At 38.3% G+C, this 8,002-nt stretch overlaps 1 pseudogene; it reads left to right on the top strand.

Moving 5' to 3' along the window:
* The first annotated feature begins 408 nt into the window (after positions 1 to 408).
* LOC134361593 (large ribosomal subunit protein eL19-like) lies at positions 409 to 1,046 on the top strand (annotated as a pseudogene).
* The last annotated feature ends 6,956 nt before the right edge of the window (positions 1,047 to 8,002 follow it).

The following is an 8,002-nucleotide window of genomic DNA, read 5'->3' as shown; positions in this document are numbered from 1 at the left end:
AACTCTTTGGAAATGGTTTAATGGCTATAATAAGTTGTATTTATTTGTACTTTTTCTTCTTCTCCAACAGGATGTGCACTGGCTTACAATAAGAGATATGCACCACGTAATAGAATAGTAAAAGTTCAGACCCATGAGGTAGAAAAAATGAAATATGCTAACCAGTAAATACATAGTTCAGCATCAAATTTAGTTCTAACCTTCTTAAGGACCAAGGGCAAAAGGGGAAATACAATGTTCTCATCAATAGAGAAGAAGATGCATACCAGCTCCTCAGGACAAATAAGACTTATTCCTCACCCTAAAGTATATACTTTCTCACTTGGGATATTACAGAGATTTAATATAATTACATTTCAATGTCAAAACTTCTAAAACAGCTTTCTTCTAGGCACTGAGGCCCCAGCCATGAGTACAATCAGGTTTCAAAGGAGACTCACCTCCAGGGTCCTCCCCTGTAGCAAAACGAAGGTCTGGTTGGACCCCAAGGAAACCCATGAAATTGCCAAGCTAAATCCTTCCAGCAGATCTGGAAAATGATGAAAGATAGGCTGATGGTTCACAAGCCTATGACTGTGCATACCCAGGCTCAATACCAGAAAAACACCTTGGCCCAGCAGAAGGTCAGGCATGTGGGCATAAGTAAGCAAAAGAGTACAGCCAATGCTCCAATGTCCTAAAATGTGAACCTAGATGAGGAGGATGAGGATTCTGGACCAGCTGCTCAGAAGGTACTGTGAATCTCAGAAGACTGACCACCACTGTATCTCAGCCTGAACCAAAGATGAGGGGGAACGTATTCAAAACAAGCAGATTCTCATGGAACACAGCCATATGCTGAAGACAGACGAGGCCCACAAGAAGCTGCTGGCTGACCAGGCTGAAGCCCACAGGTCTGAGGCCAAAGAAGTAAGCAAGCACCGTGAAAAGGATCTCCAGGTCAAGAAGAGAGTGTCAAGATTTTGTCCAAGGAAGAAGCAACCAAGAAACAAAGCTCCCTCCACTTGCCTCTACATAGTGGCTTCAGCTATTATATAGATCAATAATTCAATAAAACATCCAATTATTCAATATTGTACATCACATTGCCATTAGTAAACAATTTTTTTACCTGCCAAAACAAAAAACTGTTAAATCAGAGGCAGGTCCAATATGCCATGGAATATAAACTAGTTCACTAAATTTCAAACTCCTTAAACGTAAGTACTATATTTGTTAATAACAACAAAGACAATAAAGCTATATACCAGAACACCATCCTAGAAATCTTTTCCCAAAACAGTATGCAAGGACTTAAATGATTGTCAATCATAGCACAACAAAACACACACCCTATAGAGATGAAGTGTAATATTTGAGTCCAATAATAAATGTATACTCATTTTTATATGTCCCTATACTGGACATTACACTGTCATTAATAAGCAGTTCTCTCCCACTTAAATTGGGTCTGATGTGAGTTCAGCCAAGGGAAAAGAGCTTGCCTTCTCTGTTTGGTCAGAAGATGGTACCCTCAGGGTGGTCAGGGCCTAAAGGCACAGCACTGGGGATGTTGCCATCCACAGTTTTAATTTCTTTCAAGAACATTAGTCCCACTCTTTCAATGACAGACTTTTATCTGAGTGTCTCCCCATCATCTTAACCTTAATCTAAAATCAAATTCATCACTGCTGTCCACAAAACGATGACTTCTGTCTTCCCTCTTTCTCTTAATGGCAACATCTTTCTCCCAGGCAATTGGGCTTGAAAACTTGGAGTCATCAGTCTCTTGTTCCTCTCCCTCGACTCCAAAATTCAATCAGCAATCACATATCTCTTTTCCTTTTATATTTTGAGTTTCTTTCTTCTTTATTTCCAACAGTAATATTCAGGTCCATGTTATCCTAAGCCCATATTTATGTAATAGCTTAGAATCACCTTTCTAAAATACAACACTGTCACATTCCTGTTCAGAAACTTTCAGTGGGTGCTTATAACTCACTAAATATAGGCTGAACTTCAGAGCCTGGAATTCGTCTATGCTTTAGCATGGTCTATCCTGACAGCTTATTCCCTATCAACCTCTTATTTTCTGCACTTTCATACTGCTCTACCCATTGTCCCTGTATTCACTCTCAGTGTTCCACAATGACAAGCTGCTCTCCTTACCTCTTCCTATTAATTCAAATTCAATTCTTGAAGACTTAGGTACAGTCCTGCCTCCTAAGCAAAGTTTTCTTAGACTTCTCCACCCTTTGCTTACCTCATAGTACTTATTGTCATCTACCTGAATCATTTAACAACTATTTGTGTACAGCTTTGTGATATCACTAATTTTGTCTTATGGAATTTTTCATATTTACTTCAATGATATACATGTGATACAAATGAACATAAATCTTACCTTTCCAACTAAAGTGTAAGTTCGTTATACTTATTTTTTGTCCCCACACCTTGTAGGCACTTAAATATATCACAGAATTTGAGAGGAAAATCTTCAATGTCATCTACTCCTAACCTTCACCCAGGATGGGAATCCCTGTGACATTCCTCACAGCCCATCCTCCAGCTTTGCCAAACATGCTAATGATACTTAGCTACATCACAAGACAGCCTGTTCTACTGCTGAGCACTAGTTGATAGAAATGTTTTCATCAATTTCAAAAATACAGCTAACTGAAAATGCAAAGTACCAAACAATTTGTTCAATATGTTTCCTCATATGAATGTATATGCACAGAATATCTCAGGACGAATCTACAAGAAACTGGGGTTAATCTCTGGTTAGGGTGCTTGAGTAACTGGGAGACGGGTAAGAAAAGACCTAATTTTCACTCTTTGGTACATTTAATAATAAAGTAAAATATGTTTTAAGTTCTTTCCTGTTATATGCTTAAATCTTCCTCTGTGAAACTTTTATCCTGATCCTTTTTCTGATCTCTAGAGCTGCCCAGCATAACTCAGATTATGCTGACTGATTAACTGATTGACATTTTAATGAGCTGTTTCTAAGAATAATATAAATATGCACATACAACTGAGATTTATTAAAGCCCTCAAAAGTAAAATATTCTTTTAAATGAGTTAAAAATTTGTTCCAACATGATTTAATATGTTTAAACAATCCTTTTCTTTCTTTTTTTTTTTTTACAGATAAACAATTTCCAAATCAGTTGTCTTAATTGTCTTAATTAAATTTTTTCCATGGGACTTACATCCTATTTTCATTCCTACTGGCATAAGACACTTGTTGCCTAAGGTATTATGGTGTTATCTTGTATACTACATGAGAAGCTTTGTGATGTTTTTGACACCTGTGGTGCCCTCTTTTTTTTTTTTTTTTTAAAGATGACCGGTAAGGGGATCTTAAACCTTGACTTGGTGTTGTCAGCACCACGCTCTCCCAAGTGAGCCATGGGCTGGCCCTGCCCTCTTCTTATATAAAGCCTAAGCCATGCTTAGTAGCTTTAAGGATGTATAAACAATTTTCAGAATTATGCATAATCCCCAAATTACAAAACAGCCTTGGGAAGAAGGTTCATTCCTCAATGTTATGAAAAATTTATAGAATGAATAAAGATGTCTTCCCTCACCATTATGAATAGGCATTTATGTTGGGAATCAAATAACCTATGCCCTAATCCTGGTTCTTTAAGTTTTTCTGTGCCCCCAATTTCTTCTCCATAAGAAAAACAGGCATGGGTACTACATTCTTTTTGAGAGCCCTTCCCAATATAGCTTTCTGTCTATCTATGACATCTTTTTTTTTCCCTCTCTCTCTCTCTCTTTCTCTTTTTTGTCTTTTTGGTGGCTGGCTGGTATAGGGATCAATCCCTGGACCTTTGTGTTATCAGCACCACACCCTAACCAACTGAGCTAATCAGCCAGCCCTGTCTATGACATCTTCATCCCAGTGGGTACTCTGGCATTACAGTTATTTATTTACAGGATTTATGACCACTGACCTAATAAAAAGCATCCCCTTTCCTGTATGGGTAGGGCAAGGCTTCCTTAATGTTGAAATCATTGCTAGCTCCAGGCATTCCTCTTGTCATTTATCAACAATGAACAACTTGTACAGAGAACTTCAAAGCCTATTTGTGTTTTCAGACATGACCAATCTCCCCATCTGAACTATAAGGTATTGATATCATGAAACTTGTCCCTAAACTTGACTCCATGTAGAGGTATAGGGGACTCTAAGCAATAATACCTACAATCGCCAGCTACAGGGTACACTGTAATTGGTAATTGGCTTGGACAGGCCCATTAATAAAGCTCAACTCAATTCCATAAGCACTTCTTTAGTGTCTACTAGGCACAGGGAATGTGCCAGGGGCTGGGGGAAACACTTCACCCTTTCCCACCCAGTATAAAGGGAGGAAACAGGAAAGGCCTCCCATGAGTGAAAGGGCTGCTTCAGATTACGCTGTGCTCATCAAGCACCTGACTGCCCCTAACAATTCTACCATGACTACTAGATTCCAATCTTGCATCTGGAAACTGTCCTGTAGTCCATACCCTTTAGTTGTAGTTCTCAATAACATCACAACCAACTGAATCATGGGGCAAAACCCCTGACGTCCAGGCTGCCAATATGATCCTCTTATGATGTATTTACCTATTTGCACTAAGAATACCTGGAAATCAGCTCACTTTACCCTTCTATTGTCCCTCAGTTTCTCAATTTGTATGGAGAGTCATGATTTCTACGTTCAACTTTTTACCTATTATGCTCGGGGAGCCATGTCCACTTTTACAGACACAGTATTATTCTGGCCTCCTGGCAAAAAAATACCCCAAAACCGTGGGGGAGAGGGGGTTTGTCTTAAATCTCTTTATCATTTCTACTATTCCCAAAGGGCAGAAAGCAGTAGAAAAAATTTTCTGCTAATACCCTCCCTTATCACCTTTATGATTGGATGGGATCATAAGGCAATTGTGCCAGTGCATCTTACATCATTTCTTATACCAACCAGTTTTTACTGAGCCCCTCAATCTGTGCTGGGATCTGAAGAATCCACAAGCAGTGAAGACACTGTTCCTACTCTCTGGATCCTCATGATTTAATGGAGAGGTGGGGTTTACCCAAAAACCCAATTGAGAACAGCTAAGTGCCAAATTACTTGATAATAACAATAAGAGAAGAAATCAACCACACAATCTTAGAACTGTAAGAAATCTAGGGGACATCCAACCCATCCTTTCCCCCAAAGTAGATATCTTCTAACATCCTTGTAAGGGTCATTAACCTTCTGATTTAATATAGAACTCACATGTCACAAAGCAGTCCATTTAATTTTCTTGAAATCTGTTATTGCTAGAACATTTTAATCCCAATTTGAACCAAAACTCTCATCTATTGTTCTATACAGCAGTAATTTTTAAAACCTTATTTTTTTAAGCAGTGCAATGTGTCTTTAAAAGAAACATTAGGCACAAACCCAATATAAAAAGCAGTTAAGTTAAAAGTGGAACTCTTCTGTTGACAGCTGCAGGGGGCACTCAGCATGTCCAGTAGTTCCCAATTCTTCTCTACCCCCCTGCAGCCCAAGGCAAACCACAAAATCCCTGCAGCTCTGCAGAGCACAATTTGAAAACCACTGCTTAAAAGGTAATTAGAGTAAATCTAATGCCAGCTGCACATGTCAGTCCTTGAAGATAGCTATCTTGCCTCTCTCTAAATCTTTTCTGGGCTAAACTTGCCCATTTCAAATGATCTATTCCCTTCACGACATTTTCCCTTCATATCTCCCCCATCGTAATCATTCTCCTCCTAAAAATGTCGACACCATATTTGAACACAATTCTTTAGATACTGTGACCAGCTGAGGACACAGCCTCTCTTTCTATCTGGACAGCAGTAGTTGAAGAGGGCTTAGTGAATGAAGAACTTGAGCTGGACCTTGAGAAGCATAGGATTTAGATAGGTGGAGAGGAGAGAAGATAAAATTCCAGGCTGGGAAACCAGCATGAACAAAGATACAGAAATTAACAGGAGGGCCTCCTGACACTAAGTATTTCTCTTTCAGACCCTTATGAGTCCTTTTCCTTTCAGCCAGCTACCCACTCTCTTATTTACTACTCAGAAGAAAATTAAGCCAGCTCTTATCTCCATGAATGTAAGCTTTTATTGTGTTGGGACCAAATTGGTGACATGATCAGATCAGTACTAAAATTAGGTCATATCAATATCATAGTCATTGCCAAAGGGCAAAGAGTACTTGCTGAAGATATGTCTGTGAAAAAATTGTGTCATCTTCCAGTGAATCAACATCTTGACGAGAATTCATAAAGTTATCACACTATTCAAGAGCATCCCTGGGGATTCTCAAATGTAAAGCCAACTCAAAGAATACCTTGTCTCCACATAATAGTCTTTTGTTCATCGCTTATCAAACCACACGTAATATAAGAGTACTTCAAAAAGTTCATGGAAAAATAGAACTGAAAGATAATGTAAATCCTTCTATGAACTTTTTGAAGACCCCTCATATTTGCCCCAAATGGACTATAAAAACAACAGCATTTACATATATACAAGTACTAAAGCACCACAGCAAAACATCCTGTGAAAACAAATTAAAAGACCATTTTTTTCAGTAAATATGCTCATTGCAGTCCATTTTCTCATGCTATTTATTTGACCATTTACACATAATAATTCAAGTGTATCGGTTTTCCATATAATTTGGTTTTTCATTCAAGAAGAAAGATCTTAAAAGGCAGAGTACTACACACCTTTTCCCCATAAGACGTATTCTTTAGTAATTATATGAATACTATTTCATGTTACAGGAATGGGAATTACATACACAGGGCACTCAAAAACTTGGGGAAGTTAATTTTGTCCTAATTGTAATATGTGTTCTGAATCTAAGAATTTTAAAGTATTTCGAAAAAACTGATCTTACTAGCATTCAGGGTGATTGATTCAGACATTTTATTTCTATTATTTTCCCCTTTTCCTTCATCTCAAAAGGAGATAATCTGAATTGCTCTAATCTGAAAAACAACAATAAGTGTAGCCAATACTTGACAATGAAGATAGAAAGCCTCTAAAAATCTGTTACCTTAGTAACGGCAAGAATGTGGAAGAATAAGAATACACTGTCAGGACATCATCTCAGATTCCACAGATTTGAGGCCTAAATACAGTCAGCTTTCATTAGCTTTTTGTTTTTCTCAGCAGGTCCTTGGACTTTGAAACAAAACCTGAATGACAGCTATGAGCAATTCCAGCCTGGCTCCTGATTAGCTATGCCAAACAAAACAACTCTCTGCAGTGTAAACTTTCCAGGCATCTGCAACCAAACCTCTGTAGAGACTATAATTCCTCAGTGAGATTTGAAGGAGAGTCAGAGGTTGGGGGGTGAAAGGTGACCAGAAGGGGGAGGGGGAGAAAAGGATAAGAACTTCTCCTCCACCTCAAACTCGTTCCCTGAACTAGTCTCTAATTAAAGCAGGGGGGGGGGGAAATAAAGTAGAACTTGTATTGGTGGTGTAGTTATTGCAGCTTTTAACTCTGCCTTACTGTTTAACTAACCAGTCCTCTAAATCTAAATATTCTATTCCAATTAACATCCATAACACCCACGTATCCAAATCACCCATGCATTTAAACCAAACAAGCAATTCTGAGGCCTTATTAGCAGCAAATAGAGTACGCAGTGGGGTGAACGTCAATGTATGAATGGACTGTGCCCCATATGGATGCAAACTAAGATTTTATGCCATTTGCTGTCATTCACTTTCGCTGGATACGGACCTAAAAGTAATTACACCAAATGACAGTGAATTGTGCTGTGTGATCCCATTTGCTACATAATTAGATCCCCAAGGAACTAACTATTAAGCTTTTTTTCTTATAATCAGGCTCCTTGATTCTACCTAAAGAACATATCTTTATCGACACAAAAGAACTATAGATTAGATCTCTCAAATGCTTGATTTTAAAGATACAAGTGGTTCCAGAAAAAGTTGCCTGGAGAAAATTTTGTAGTGGAGTGTTACATGGCAATTC

This window comes from Cynocephalus volans, chromosome 13, assembly GCF_027409185.1.
Source record: "Cynocephalus volans isolate mCynVol1 chromosome 13, mCynVol1.pri, whole genome shotgun sequence".
NCBI lineage: Eukaryota > Metazoa > Chordata > Mammalia > Dermoptera > Cynocephalidae > Cynocephalus > Cynocephalus volans.
This window is presented reverse-complemented; position numbering and strand designations above follow the sequence as displayed.